Genomic DNA, 14,779 nt, shown 5'->3' on the forward strand with positions numbered 1-14,779 from the left:
CCGGTGAAGGGCTTCAAATTTAGGCCTATACTCGGCGCTTACGGCCATTGAGCAGTGAGGTTTCTTTATCGTGCCACACCTACTGTGACACGAGTCATCCGTTTTTAAAAGTCATCTCCGAGGACCCGTGACATTCACATCTTATGCCGAGCGTTTGGCGATGGAACTGTCAATACTTAGGTCTGTCGCGGCCGGGATTCGAACCCCGGCCTTCCGAATGCGGGGCGAACGCTCTAACCTCTCGGCCACCGCGGCGGTTAAACTAATGTTTTGTGTTCTAAATTTTTGTCTCTTGTATTCTTTATAGGTTTGGTCCTTTGGTTTCAATATTTTTTATTTAACATAAGCAAAAAAATAAATTATAAACGAATTTCTTGTTTATAAATGTAAATCTAAAGATGTTTTATGTGTTTTAAATTTTTGTATGTTGTATTCTTCATGGTTTTGGTCCTTTGGCTTTAAATTTTTCATTTCAAAAAAAGAAATCATGGCTCTAAAGAAAGGAGGCCTCCACGTGGCTAGAGCTGGAAACATATGGAAACTATGAATGTTTAAATAAACTTCAAATTCATGTTTTCCTTATGGCTAACTTCCTTATTTATACTAGTGTGTATGTGTGTGTATTTGTATCTCTTTAATTTAATCGGGAGTGTTGCACTAAAATTCTATTTGGTATAAATGATAGTACTTATAGTATCTTGAAATTTCATTGACCTAAGAGATATTTCAAATCTGGGGTTTCATGTTTCATGCAAGCATGTAGGTCTACAAAACTTTATTTAAAATATTTGTAAAATCACAAGCCCCCCTCATAGGCAAATAAATGTATTGTATGAAAATAAGATATGTATGTCCTTCTCTTGACCCACACTTTGATATTATTAGAATGAACTGGCAGTTTATGAAAACATATCTGTCATCTCATATTGTAATATGATAATTATGATGTTTATTCACCTCATTAAGGACCCGGGGGTGGGAGGGTATGTACAGTTTAAATAGAAGGTAACTATAACAATATGAAATAAATAACAATCATGCAGATGTACTACTACTGCAAGAGTTCACATTGCTGCACTGCACACATTTAACATACATGTAGTGTTACATATGTAATACTGATTTCAGACAAGATTTTAAAAATTAACATAATAAAATACATGTTATGTGTGTAATTTTCAATATATCAGCATTTTAAAGTTCACTAAACATGCATTGAGACACACAATTTTAAAATTGACATTGTCTGACACAGTATAATTAATGATTAATACTGACTGTGCAAATATTAATTATGATGATTTTTTTCTAAGCATCATCCTAAGGACCAGTGCAAGTTGAAATGGGATTCCAGCCAACAACTTCAACAGCAATTTGCCATGAAAATCAGCAAGAAAGGTACAATATTTTCTATCTTAGTAAGATAGAATTTTTCATTTTAACACCAGACATTTATAAAGACAATTCTTAGTATATTAGATATTCATCTCTTTTTCAATATTTGAATGTACAGAATTTATTTTTTATAACAGGTACTTCATTTACATTGATGATGTCATATCCCCTGGACCCCACAACTTTACAGGTTACAGAGAAAATTCAAGAACTTCTGCAAAATGTGGGACTTGGATAGAATCAATAATGTATTTGTGAGCCCAGAGCAATGGATATATTGTGCAACATACTAAAGTGTGAATTTAATGGAAAACAAGTACATGTACTCATGTATTACATGTCTTTTTTAAAGACAATACTATTGTATAAATATAGAGGAAGTGTCATTGTTGATTATTCTAAGTTTTTGATATATCAAAATCAGTAAACATTTCTAAATGAAAATAAAATACCAATTTTATAACTTTAATCAATGTGTTTGAGATGACCTTCAAAACGGATGCCCAGTGTCACAGTAGATGTGGCACGCTAAAGAACCCTCACTGCTCAATGGCCGTAAGCGCCCAGCAAAGGCCTAAATTTAAAGCCGTTCACCGGTCTTGGTAACGTCTCCATATGAGTAAAAAATTCTCGAGAGAGACGTTAAACAAGATACAATCAATCAATCCATGGGTCGATTGGGTGGAAATCTTTCCATTGATATTAAATATAAAGTTGTTATTTAAACATATTTGGTGCACTATGCTGTATAATCATATCAATTTCTTATAATAGGTAATCGTGTCTGGTTATTATAAAAAAATGTATGAAAAATAACTAAATATTAATGCAATCATTGTGAGTGCAAAAAGGTCAATCGCAAGAGCACATACATAAATGCATTGGCGGATATAAGGGGTGGGGTGGGGTGGGGGTGGGGTGGGGTGGGGTGGGGTGGGGTGGGGGGGCAACCGGCGCGAGCCCCCCTAAAATTTTCAAGTTTAAAGTAAATCGTGGTCTCTTGTTTAGAGAAATATATACGATAAAAGCCATAATTTCCTCCACTCTCAGAGAAATAAATGTCTTACAAAATCTTTTGATTTATTGAATTACTTTTAGTGGGAGAACTGCTACTTTTTCCAAAAACCCTTAAAATTTGCGTTATTTTATTAATTTCACCTTATTAAAAATGACAGAAAATAATAAAAATTACTACATAGGAGACATATTTTAAGCCCTAAAAAATCTGTAAAATCCAGGAGTTTCTGGGGAATCGCCCCCCCCCCCCCCTTCAAGGCGGCCCCCAGACCCCTGCCTCATACAGTTGCACCCCCCCCCCTCCCAACTTCAATTCCTGATCCGCCCCTGAAATAGCTTATAGAAACCTTCTTATTGTCATGTTCAATTTTCAAAGAGGTAATTTGGGAATGCTTAAACATTCTAAGTTATAAAAAGGTCAGTAGTTTATCTCTGCTGGCTGAATCTTTCTTCTCAATGCACCGAGTGCAATTCATGACGTCTATGTTCCTGCTCATTCTTTCTCCTCCATACCATGCAGTATATCAAAGGGGTTGGGATGTAATGGGGACATTTGTTTTAATAAATATAAATTGTATTTCAATTTTTTGTGGGGATTTTTATTTGGGAAAACTCTTGATATTAATCATCAAATATGATGACGTATGATAAATCTATATTCTGAGTGTAAGTGCACAAAGGTCAACAACGAGAACTACAACAAAATATAAGCTAAAATTTGAAATACATACTTTCTGTATTATATTTATTAATTTAAAAAAGGTATTACAAAGAATCTTCGAATTTCAGCAAGCTGTTTTTGATGGATTGTTTACAACATCTTTTAATAACCCTTTTTCTTACGAAAATGTGTAGTTTGTTAAAAGGGGGTGGGGTTAGGAATTTTTTGCTACTTCCATATTGAACCCCATTATGGTGTATAATTTTTTTCATATATTTTACTTACTAATAGACTGACCACTTAATGAAATAAAATAAGAAATTTGATGGGTAATTTTTTTGCAGCGTAAGCAAAGGTATGACCCTGTGTGCAAATATTGTGCACTGTTTTAAGGTAATTGGCCAATGTAACTCTGTTGAAGTAATGTTGTTGCATGTTAATAATGATTGCTGAACTTGAAATTGATGTGTAATATACAATTATGTGAAAAGTTGTTTGGAACCATATATGACAAGTTATTATCCTTTTTACAATAAAAATGTTATAGCTCTATTTGTATATTGCTCTCTACTTATTTTTCTTCACTTTTTACGCTTTACAAGGACTAAAGAAGGTGTTGTTAAAATCGCCATATTTCTCAAAAACAAGGTCGATTACCTACATTGATTTTTTATTATGTTTTATATCGAAGCTTCATTATAAACATATATCAAAATAAAAAAAATTCAATGGTTATTTTTTTTAGCATCAACCTATCAATCTCTACCTTAAAAAGAAAAAGAAAGGGAGAAGAATATGATTGTCATCCTTTCCTTTCAAATAAGAAAGGTTTGTAATACTTCAAAGATTTTTTTTATTATTTTACGAATCGAACCATCCGCATTTTGTACGAGGGACTTCTGGGATTGGCGTCAAAAAAAATTCTTGTTAGAGGTTGAGATTTAGCTCGGATCATTTCCCGCGCTCTAGTCATTAGAGCTCGCAGTACGAGCCAGCGCTCCGCGCTGGCTCGCTGCGCTCGCTATAATTACGCAATTCATTTATACTTTTAATTCAACTTACTTCTCTTTACTAGGCCTATTATTGTTAATGATTGACATATAAATGTGCAATGTAACTCGGGTAGATAATTTTGTGATGTGGCTAAAATTGAGGGGGGGGGGGGGGGGGGGTAGGGTTATATTATGGCCTATTCACTTTTTTTTCCATTATCATTTAAGCAATTTGGAGAAATTGGTATTATTAAGATAACTTTAATATGATTACGGTGTGACCGTTGGGGCGAACGCAGCATATCTGAATACATTTTCAAAAAATTTATATTGAAAACAAGGAAAACTTATCTGGTTCACTGTCAATACGTAGGATTACTGTCTTGCTCTTCTCGCCAATGTAGGAACCAGTTTAGCGGGAAATGCAACGAGCGTGTTGTGACGTAGCCTGGTAGTTGTGACGTGACTGTTTACATTTCTTTAGACAATATTTCAAAAAGAAAAAGAAAGGGGGAAGAATATGATTTTCATCCTTTCCTTTCAAATAAGAAAGGTTTGTAATACTTCAAAGATTTTTTTTTATTATTATTTTACGAATCGAACCATCCGCCATTTTGTACGAGGGACTTCTGGGATTGGCGTCAAAAAAAAATTCTTGTTAGAGGTTGAGATTTAGCTCGGATTATTTCCCGCGCTCTAGTCATTAGAGCTCGCAGTACGAGCCAGCGCTCCGCGCTGGCTCGCTGCGCTCGCTAATATGATTACGGTGTGACCGTTGGGGCGAGCGCAGCATATCTGAATACATTTTCAAAAAAATTATATTGAAAACAAGGAAAACTGATCTGGTTCACTGTATTACTGCTGGAACTTGATTCGCAGCAAAATCGGGCCGCCGGTCATGTGACCGGGCTGAAAATGAATCAAGTGTGGCGGCACCCCCGGCTCCAAATCCAATATGGCTGCGCCCAGCATAACCGCTACAGTTTTATACACATTTTCAGAAGAAGAGCTTGACGATGATAACGACGAAGTATTCATTGCCGCAACAATGCCGTATGTGTCAGTTATGTTAATTAGACATCTATTGATAGCATGCCATATAGTTATTTTGACACAATAATTGGACAACCATACATAAACTACTGTCTGTCCTAGCCTCTCTTGCAACTGCAAGTGGCTTTTCTAGAACTATTTATTTAACCCTAATAAAAATAAAAATTGGCAACTGACCTGTAAGATTGGATGAGTCGTAACTAAACAACTCACATTCTTTTGTTATTTCATAAATGTAGGGTCTTCGAGGTGTATGCATTGACAAAAGTGATGAAATGAATAATAAAAATATATGTTGTTACAAGATCTTGTAAAAATATATGCATAATGCACTTATGTAGAAGCTGCTGTTCGTTAATGAAACTGACAAAACTTGCATATCTAGAAACGACGCCATCTTGGTCCCGCTCACGCCTGTCAAAAAATTCGGCGCCATCGGGCCGGCCCGGTTGATGCGCACGCATTATCGGCTTCCAATCAAGTGTTCAGCCGGTCAAAAACCGGCGGCCCGGTAATACCGGCGAGGTCGAATCAAGTTCCAGCATTGTCTTGCTCTTTTCGCCAATGTAGGAACCAGTTTAGCGGGAAATGCAACGAGCGTGTTGTGACGTAGCCTGGTAGTTGTGACGTGACTGTTTACATTTCTTTAGACAATATTTTAAAAAGAAAAAGAAAGGGGGAAGAATATGATTATCATCCGTTACTTTCAAATAAGAAAGGTTTGTAATACTTCAAAGATTTTTTTTAAATTATTATTTTACGAATCAGACCATCCGCCATTTTGTACGAGGGACTTCATTAGAGCTCGCAGTACGAGCCACATCGTCGGTTACCCACGGGTGCTTCTATTCGATTATCTATGAGGGAGCGTGAGTGGACTCAAAACCGTGGTTTGCGACGATGTACGAGCCAACGCTCCGCGCTGGCTCGCTGCGCTCGCTATTATCTATGGCTTGATTAAGTTTGTATATATTTAGCAAATTACAGGGGGGGGGGGGGGGGGGGGGGGGAGTTCTTGTCTAAAGATATCAGGAAAGAGTAATTTCAGTGGTTGGTTCCAATAATGTGGTTGAAAATTTGTAAAATGTGTATCTTCAGTATAATTAACGCCTGTTTACAGCCAGAAAGAAAAAAAAGTTAAGCATCAGAAAATTCTTGAATTGATTTCTGAGGTCACTAATATTTCCTTTGTAATATTATTTCTCATGTACGCTTCATTGTACATTATATATAAACTTTTTCTTACATTTAGAATACAGGAAGAGTATTTACTTCCTCAAGTCCAGCCATCCTTGCTATCATCAGATACAGGGCCGGCTTTTGTGCAATATGAATTATTCCTTCTCGATTGTTTGGACTACAGCCGACTGCATGCAAAATTATCCGGATCATCAAGGACTCTTAGTGGACAAAGAACATTGCAAAGGGATAGAATTTTATTGCTGCAACTTGATTATTTGGACAACAGCTGACTGCAGAATTGTCCCGGATCATAAAGGACTCTGAATGGACACATAACATTAACAGAATTATTCTTTTAATATTTCCATTCCTGAATGAATTGAAAATCAACATGTATTGATAAAATATACTTTGTAAAACAATGACAATCAATAGTGCATTTTTTATTTATACTAAACTATTTGACATACGAGTTTTATTTTATTCATACAGGATTTGCAAATAAAAATAATAAATGAAGAAAACGATGTAAAATAAAAAAAAAACCCAACCAAACGAGTGCTTAATTCCTGAAGATGTGAACATATAGAGCATTGTACTTAACAGTCACCCCAGAAAAAGTTTTAAAAATATTACGGTTGAATAAACAGTTATGAGAATTTAATATACTGTTAAATGCATCCCATGCACATATTTATCTTGGTTAATATTGGCTCGTAGACTGCTGGTATGTGGATTTTATCCTTTCTTTAGCCCTCTCGACGTAAATACTCCCCTGGCTAGTACGTAACACAGTTCAACTTTTTTATAAGCCAACTGTCCTCTCAAGGATAAAAAGCCGGAATGTTCAAGGACACACATTGTTTTAATTGATCACAGATGGTGAACACCTAAACTGTTTTCCAGCCTTGGGTTTTGCTGGAACTTTTCTGTGGAGTACATGTTGATCCCTATATTCAAAGTTGAAAAATAAGTGATTGCACCATTCGGTGTTGCACAAGTCACTGCTTTGACGGTATGTCAGCACTTACAGGAACTGTATGTCATGGCCTGGGTATCAAGGTGTCCGGGAGTGTTTCAAGAGATTAGTCTCAATGGCATTGATCCATCTAACCTAAATAAAAAATTGGAAGAAAAATCATTTTCATGCAATACATTTCTCTTATCTCAAGGAAGTTATTGTAAGTCTTAAATAAAAGCCATATTCTTGAATTTAGTATAAACTAATAATTTTCTATACACAAACTGTATTTATAAAATCTTAAACTGGTTTAGGGAGAGAGGATAGAAAAATTCAATGCGGATGGAGAAGGTTTGTTTAATAATAATATTCCCAGTAAACCATCAATACTATTGCATCACGTTATCAAATTATACCCCCCCCCCTTCCACCAAATCTCAATGAATCTACTTTCTAAAACATCTATTGTTTTATAATATCAAATACTATCACTTCTTTTTGAAAATTGTGTAAATATTACATTTATCAAGGTTTAGCTGCAATGATGTAGCCCTCTCCGAGGTTTTTACTCTGAAGCCCCCCCCCCTTTTTTTTAAAGGAGAGGGTTACATTATTGCAGCTAAAGAAGGTCATGCACGCGCGACGCCGATAAGAAATCAGTGATGAAGTTTTGTTGTATATGGAAAGAGTACTATTTAGTAGTGCTACAGCTGCCGTGTCTAGGAATGTTTTTCGTAAAAATTCTCTCTATAGATCGTAAAATCATACTCCTCCCTCTATAAACATTTGATTTATACAATTTCAAGCGTGACTGCATGTCACCGTATAACTGTGTACATCTTGATTTGTGGATTGTAAATAAATAAATGTAAATCTATTTAGATCTACTTGAGCGTATATGTAACTAAAGACTGATGATCGGTATGAAGGCCCTACAGATGTGGTGACAAACAAAACCAAGATATTTATTATTTAATGGAAATCAAGGAATCCGTGGGTATGTGATCGCAGTATTGGGTATAGTGTACTTTTTTCGAAGTATTGCGGTTTTTCGAGGGTATAGCGGAGATTCCTGTAACCCAACCCATAGACATATAACACCCGTTATATGTCTATGCCCAACCATAATGATATATTTTCTTCACGTGGCTTTTTCGCATTGCTATACCGAACCAAGCTCCGGTAAGCTCAGTATATTCCGTTACGCTACAACTCCATCATTCGTAGGGGAAAGTAGTCCCGGAGAATTTGACGCTGTACGGAGTTGTAGCGTAACGGAATATACTGAGCTGACCGGAGCTTGATACCGAACCAATCGGATTGATACCGAACAAGAAGTATAAATACCGGAGTCGGACATGAACATTTTCCGGAAATCGCAAGCTCCGCAAAATAAAAAAAAAAAATTCTGGGCGGGTCGATTTTTAAGGGGCGGGCGAGGATGATAATCTATCAATTAAGTTGAATTGGCCTTACTTAGGGAAATATAATTTATTTTGTTAAATACCATTCTCTCTACATAGGACTTGTAATGTATGGTAGCAATCTGATTAAAACACAGATCTCTCAAATAGCGCACAGCGTCTGCGCTGTGCGCTATTTGAGAGATCTGTATTTTAATCAGAAACTATTTTGAAAACTATTCAAATCGTACCCATCCCTATTCATAAATAAATCGCAATTCACAATTAATTTGATTTGGGTGTATTTTATCTCGTACGTTTTGTTGTTTGCATGGACGGAATATATCCTTAATGGTAACCAAGTCTATGATAATGCTAATGGTAATGTATAAAAGTAGTTTTGGCAGTTAGCATTTTAGGATATAAGGGATTTTGTAAGGTTAAGGGCATAATCATGTTATTCGCTCCGCGGAGCAAATTAGTTTGACATGCTTGGTGTGTTAACTATTGACTTTTTATAATTATGCTATTTATTCCGTTTATAAAATCCAAAATCATTCATTCACAATTACGGAATAAATGCTATAATTAAGTACGTAGAATACATGCTAATTCGCTCCGCGGAGCGAATAACATGATTATGCCCAATGATCTGCAAAATTAGAATTCAGTATAAGTGGTTAGTGCTCATGAGCTTGCTATAGAAAAAGGAAGATATTCAAACATCCCAAGATGGGCATAATCATGTTATTCGCTCCGCGAATCAAATCTATTAGCACTAATTTTTAGAATATGTACATCTATATTTACAACTTGCATTTATATCAGCACTAATACATGTAACATAACATCATCAATGTTTGATATCTAGAAAATCTATATCGTGTTAGTTTTATTCTTTAATTTAATCGGGCGTGGTATACTGTATAAATACATTAGCAATGGTCATTGCGGTAATTCCTAGCACCGGTCGAGGCTCAATATTGTAAAGTCTGTAACTTGAGTGTAAGTTCTCTTAAAAGTTTTTCTTCCTCTGTATTTGAGTTATTTTCATTCAGTTGACATAATTGAAAATGTAATCAATATGAATTTGGCCTTTAGATTGACAGCAAAATAAATTTCAAGTTGTAGCAATCACAGGCATACATACAGTTGTTTGCCTAGTTCCGGATCACATTTTCATTAACGATTGCTAGCGGTATAATACACGAAGATACTGTACGTTTTAATCGTCTTGTGATAAGATCAGAAGTTACTAAAATGAAAAATAACTAAAATTATTTGAAAATCGTGGTAAATATCAACGGCCTTTGCATTTTCCATAACCATGTTCATAGGTCAGTTCCGAATCACACTGCCAGTTCCGAATCACGGAGATGTTTGAAACGACTGCAGGCCGATTCGAACTTTCACTGACCCGATCCGACTTTCAATCGGTCCGAAATTTTAAATCAGTACGTGTGTATGTTTATTTCGCTTAATATATACCTAGTTTTTGTAGAAATCAAATCAAACACTAGTTTAAATTAATCTTTACATTATTGACGTTATATATATTGAACAATATTCAAAGCTTCACATTTAGGCATTGGCATAGCCAAATTGTGGCATTCAAAATTCTCTTAATCAACATTAATAATTATCTTTCTCTGAGTGTGTTATGATCTTACATTATATCTACCCTGGATAACAATCCTTCGGCATTTTCTTGTGGAGTTGACAAGGTTGGGAAGAAAAAATAATACAGTCATACATGTAGATCTATATTAATATGCTTAAAATGGAATTGACTACAGTATACTTTTTAAATATCAATTTCAAGATGTAAATCTACATGTAATACATAGTATATTTACTATCCCGATTTTCTCATTTTAAAATGTATTTACGGGGGGTGGAGGGGGGTATCCATTTTGGTAATCAGGAAAAAAATAGTTTATTGTGTTTATTAAAAAAAATGTGTGCGTATTATATCTGACACTACTTCAATCTATAAATCCAACAGTGCATTTAATATAAACGGAGATATTGCTCAAACTTTAAAACTAAGTTCAACAAGTCGCGTATGACAGTAGTTGACACGACTGATCCAGAATTGGACAAGCAGATGGTGTCTTTGGTAAGGCATCTCAACTACAATAATGCATTCACTGAAGAAATATTTATTGATGCATTTGCTGAAAGATATATCGATTAAATGCATTTATTTTTTGTGCAGAAAACTTGGTTATTCTTTAGCTACAGACAACTTTTCCTTCCAGCGCGATTTTTTCCCAAGCGTGTAAGTGACCAAGATGTCGAAGTCCAAATGTTTTAAAGAAGTGTGACAAGCAATAAACCTGGGTTGGATAAAAATTACAACAGTTTTGTATCTCCCAGTAATCATTTTCAATGTGATTTACCTCTCTAAGTAAAAATCATTTCATTAATTAAGTATTTTTTAATGATAATTACAAAGTGATTCGGAACTGTCAATGATCCGGAAATGGGCAAAAGACTGTATATATGCGAGCACAGGTGCTTGGGTCATAATATATGAATACACATCTAACCTTATACATATGTAAGGTTAGATGTGTTTTCATATATTATGGCCCAAGCACCTGTGTATGCGAGTTATGGCACATTTGTATTCTGCTCTGTGGTAAAATATGTCACGTTTCGTCATTAAATGCATGTTATATTGTTAGATACAGGGTTATTTTCGACAAAAAAGTTTGTACAGCACCAAGTATAACAATTATGATATGAAGTAATTTGACTTTGACATTTGAAGTAACACTCGCACACTATCTCACTGGCCAACACACACACCCCTAACACACCAGCTAACACACTGAAGGTAAACTTACCACTATTGCTTTGTTCTCACACTACCTATGACGAGACTGCTCCTTAGGTATTACATGTATAATGAAAGGATAATGAACAATTTTGAAGGATTTAGATCAACATAAATGTTTATTGTTAAATAATGATGAAAGTGAAGCAGATGAAATTCACATGACTGGTAAATGATTAGAAGCTGACCTTTTTGCACTTAAAACATTTTGGAAGAGTTGTCTGCCCTTTGGAAAATAAGAAAAATCTAATTTTCTAAAAATGTGTGTGGTCAATGATTAATTTTATTTCATATTTTCATTATGAGAAAGTGTTTGTAACTTTCTACCAAGAGATTTGTATGAAAATATAATTTCTTTTTAAAATATTGTAATAAAACATGCTTTTCCCATATACTTCAATGTTAAATTCTAGGTGAAATAAATCAAGCAGTATACAAAATTTTGAAAATTCCTATGGTGGATTATTTTTATTTGATGAACCCTTCAAAATGATACCATTATTACAAAAATTCCACCATCCATTTGTTAGATATGAAATATGGTCATTATACATTGAATGCCTTAAGTGGGTAATAATGACACATTTTAAATGTTTAATATACGCATATAGAATTTCAACAGCATACGGGCTAGGGACTCACCGAGCCTCACAGAGTTTCATGTTGATATTGTCAGTGATGTCAAATTTGTGGCGATTTCCCTCCTTATCCAACGCAAAAAGGTATCGATTGTAGAACCAAGCACTGTCAATCACTTCGGTTTTGGATTTCAGGTCTTTTAACAGTTTAGCATTCATCGGTGTTATGTGGTCCAGCATCAGGAGTGTTCCTTTGAAGTTTCCTCTCTTTGTTATGATGGACTTGCGAATGTCATTACTTAGGAACTTCACAATCACTGGCCTCGGATAATTCTTGTCTGCGGATGGAATCCGGTGGATGGCAAGGATGTCTCGCTCCTCAAGACTCAGGCCGATCTTTTCTTTTATGTAACTCCTCTTTCAAATTCTCTCCCTTGCGTTCTTGCCAGTTCAGTATCTTGATGTTAGTCTTTTGAGAGTACTGCTGGTTAAAGTTGGCCATACTGATTGCTCAATTTGCCAGATAAGATGTATCCTTGAGTTGTTTTTCAAGTGATGAAATTTTTTTTTTTAAAGTTTGCAATGTTTGTTTCGTCATCCATCACCAATGCATCAACTTTGTCTGAAATTTGCTGTCGCATTTTTGAAATCTCACTCGTGTGCTCTCTCTTCTGTTTTGTGAGTTCTTGTCGGATGTCCTCCTTCATGTCAACTAACAGCTCCTCCTTTACTGAATCTTTCATTTCTTGCCTGATTTCTTCTTTGATCTCCTCTTTAAATTCTGCCACAACACTTTTCACAATATCCCTGATGTCATCTTTTGTCACAAGGTCTTTCAGTTTATCCTGTATAGCAATCAAGACACTCTTTATGTTCTCCATATCATCCACATCCGAGGAGCTGGAAGTAACTCTTTTCTGTTTCTGTTCTGGACTGTTTGAAACCGCCAAGCCCTTGACCTCTCTAGATATTGCTGACATATTCAACACAGTCTGTTTCTGTCTGGTTGTGGAATCTTTGTCATTCCTTGTTGCATCCTCGTTTGTTAGCTCCTTCACTGTCCTTTGTTGCTTTATCTGCCATTATCAGACTGAACAGGTACACACTACACACACTGACACAGGTTGACTGCTTTCCCTGGGTGTTCACTGAGCACTATTATATAAATATTGCATGTATTTGAGGTTAACATTGAAAATTTCAATGTTACCCTCAAATACATGCAATATTTGTTTTATTATACTGAATGTTATGTAAACTGGGAAGCAGAAAAACTTACGTCTGTTGACATTTGATCAATCACTGTCATGCGATATTTCGTATTTCGATGCGGGTACTCGCGTTTATTACAAACGCTCAAACGACGTCGTCTAGCAATCTACGGCGAACCGTACGCGCATAAATTTGACGCATGTGATAATTTTTTATAATATCACCCGTTGTCAAGTACTGTTACCCGTTGCTAGATACTATCACCCTGAGTCGCGTGTTTTCTGTTCTCAGAGGATAACAATATGTTTTTTCAAATGCTTCTCGACCAATCAGGTTCGAGTATTTTACATGAAAGTATAATAATCAGTCTTATCCAGGTTAAAAATTCAAATCAAATCAAAAATTCCAAATCAAGAAATTTTACAGAAATAATGTTACACAGTGGTAGATAATCCATAGAATGACAACATTCACACTTTTTTAAGGTCAAAAACACATTATAAATGACTTAAAATCCACTTAAACTGGAGAGCCTACAATGTTGTTACTAGTCACTGAGCATGTCCTTGACCTTCGTTCTACATGTCTTATCCAGAAGAAAGTTATTGATTGCGACACTAATCAAACTCTTCAGGCGAGCCATGAGGCCCATTCGCCTTTTTCATGATGTTGTTCGAAAGATCTTGCAAAACTGAAGAACTTTTGTTCTAGATGTCTTATTAAAAGTTTCTTGACAAAAGTGTTATAGATTGCAACAATAACCCAACTGTTCAGGTGAGCCATGAGACCCGCAGGCCTATTTCTTAATATTGTTAGTTAAAGCTTGTGAAACTCTATTAAATAATGTTATGAGCATTAGAATTTAATGGAAAAAAATGAAAAATTACATATTTTTAATTTAAGGTACTTCCGGTGGATGACGGAAGTGACGGCAACAAAATTGAAACACGTATTTCACATCTACAAGTCACCATCTAACTTTCCTGAAAGTTTAAAGACTCAATCTTCGATTATTTATGAGAAAACGCCTGGAGAAAAAAACCCCGGAAATCGTAGATATTTAATGAACGGAAATGAATTTTGAAAAAATATTAATTCACCATACTCTGTAGATGGATAATGTCAATTATATATGTGAAAATCATAAGAAACACTTGATTTATAAGCGAGAGATATGATAGCAATGAAAGAACAGTTTTTGAAGTTTTTCTCTAAAAACTGGAAGTTGTTGTTTAAACTTCTGGTAAGTGTAACATTTTCTGAAACTCCAAAAGAGAGTGCAATTAATCTATGCAAGTTTTGTTTCAAAAGCATAACTTTGAAATTTGATGTTTCTTTTCTTCACTCCCGGTGACGCCCGGAAGTGACGGATGACAATGATAAACCTTATTGCACAGCTACAGGTCACTATCATCTCTGAAAGTTTAAAGACTCAATCGTTAATTGTTTTTGAGAAAACACCCGGACAAAATGTCATTTGAAA

At 35.3% G+C, this 14,779-nt stretch overlaps 1 protein-coding gene and 2 long non-coding RNA genes across 3 annotated transcripts in view; 2 read left to right on the forward strand and 1 right to left on the reverse strand.

Annotated features, from left to right (window-relative positions):
• The first annotated feature begins 489 nt into the window (after window positions 1-489).
• On the forward strand, window positions 490-1,864 carry LOC125671077 (uncharacterized). Its single transcript, XR_007368503.2, has 2 exons — window positions 490-1,398; window positions 1,533-1,864. It is a non-coding gene; the product is annotated as an uncharacterized LOC125671077 (long non-coding RNA).
• Window positions 1,865-6,728: 4,864 nt separating this feature from the next.
• LOC125671081 (uncharacterized) lies at window positions 6,729-10,164 on the reverse strand. Its single transcript, XR_007368507.2, has 2 exons — window positions 9,815-10,164; window positions 6,729-7,414 (listed from the first exon to the last, which is right to left on the reverse strand). It is a non-coding gene; the product is annotated as an uncharacterized LOC125671081 (long non-coding RNA).
• The window catches only part of LOC125671002 (uncharacterized), a 139,433-nt gene continuing 134,118 nt past the window's right edge, over window positions 9,465-14,779 (forward strand). Inside the window, exon 1 of the mRNA XM_056162786.1 lies at window positions 9,465-9,669. The gene's annotated coding sequence lies outside the window, so the exon portion shown is untranslated. The remainder of the gene's footprint in view (window positions 9,670-14,779) is intronic.

This window comes from Ostrea edulis, chromosome 4, assembly GCF_947568905.1.
Source record: "Ostrea edulis chromosome 4, xbOstEdul1.1, whole genome shotgun sequence".
Classification (NCBI taxonomy): Eukaryota; Metazoa; Mollusca; class Bivalvia; order Ostreida; family Ostreidae; genus Ostrea; species Ostrea edulis.